The following is a 1,484-nucleotide window of genomic DNA, read 5'->3' on the forward strand; positions in this document are numbered from 1 at the left end:
TTTTCATTGCAGGCATATGGATATTATCCTATCACTGACAGCGTTGTTCTTCAGGATAGATCGTGAAATGTTCTTTTTGATGATGAATGTGATGGCCTTCCTCTTCTATTTGGCATTCCTGGCATAGTAGACTATGATTGTCAGATTCACAATGGCGTTTTGAATACCAGTCCGTTTCAACTCACCGATGTCTAGGGTATCAATCTTTTTGCATTCCATTTCATTTTTGATGACTTCCAATTTTCCTAGATTAATTCTTGGTATATTCCATGTTCTGATTATTAATGGATATTTGAAGCTGTTCCTTCTCATTTTGAGTTTTTCCACAGCAACAAATGAAGGTCCTGAAAGCTTTACTGTATCCACGTCATTAAGGTCAACTCTATTTTCAGGAGGCAGCTCTTCCGCAGTCATATCTTGAGTACCTTCAACCTGAAGGACTCATCTTCTAGCGCTATATCAGACACTGTTCCATTACTATTCATAAGGTTTTCGCTGCCCAGTTTTTTCAGAAGTAGATTGCCTGGTCCTTCTTCCTAGTCTGTCTTAGTCTGGAAGCTCCACTGAAACCCGCCCATCAAGGATGAGCCTGCTGGTATTTGAAATACCAGTGGCATAGCTTCCAGCATCACAGCAACACACAAGCCACCACAGTAGACAAATTTCTTGCCAATTTGTCCTTTTTTTTTTTTTTTTTAACATTTTATCATGCTTTAGGTGAAAGTTTACATAGCTCATTAGGTTTCCAATGAATATTTCATACACAAATTGTTCCATGACATTGGTTACAATCCCCGCAACGTGTCAGCATTCTCCATTTTCATTCCTCTGGTTTTCCTTTCCCACCCTGCTTCTCACCTTGGGTTTTGAGTAAATGTTGCCCTTTTGGTTGTTTGTTCTTCGGTTGTTTGTTTGCCCTTTTGAGTTGATTGTTCGAAGGAGCACATTCTTCTCAGGTATTATTGTTTATTTTAAGCCCCATCTATTACTTGGCTAAAAGGTGGCTCTGGTAGTGTCTTCATTTTAAAGTTAGGAGCTTGTCTTAGGGCGATAGTCTCAGCGGTTCTTCAGTCTCTTTTAGACCATTAAGTCTGGTCTTTTTTTTTTTTGAGTTTGAATTTTGTTCTACATTTTTTACCCATTTTTATCCATTCTTCTATTGTGATCCTGGTCACAGTGGTCAGTAGTGGCAGCTGGTTACCATCTAGTGCTTCTGATCTCAGGTTGGAGAAGGCTGTGGTTCATGTGGGTTCATGCTTCCCTGAGTCTCTGGTTTTCTTCGTACCCCTTTGCTCCAGGCAGGAAGATGCCAATAGTTGCTTCTTAGTCTTATTGCTTTTTAACTGCTCTCTGTTAGGCAGAATTTTGTCCACCATAATCCGGTGTCATGCACGTGGTTATGTTAGGTTACATGAAAAACGAGATTAATTTTAAAATGGGAAAATTACCTTGGATTATCTGAGTGGGCCCAAAGTAATCACACG

The sequence above is a fragment of the Elephas maximus genome, chromosome 7, assembly GCF_024166365.1.
Source record: "Elephas maximus indicus isolate mEleMax1 chromosome 7, mEleMax1 primary haplotype, whole genome shotgun sequence".
Classification (NCBI taxonomy): Eukaryota; Metazoa; Chordata; class Mammalia; order Proboscidea; family Elephantidae; genus Elephas; species Elephas maximus.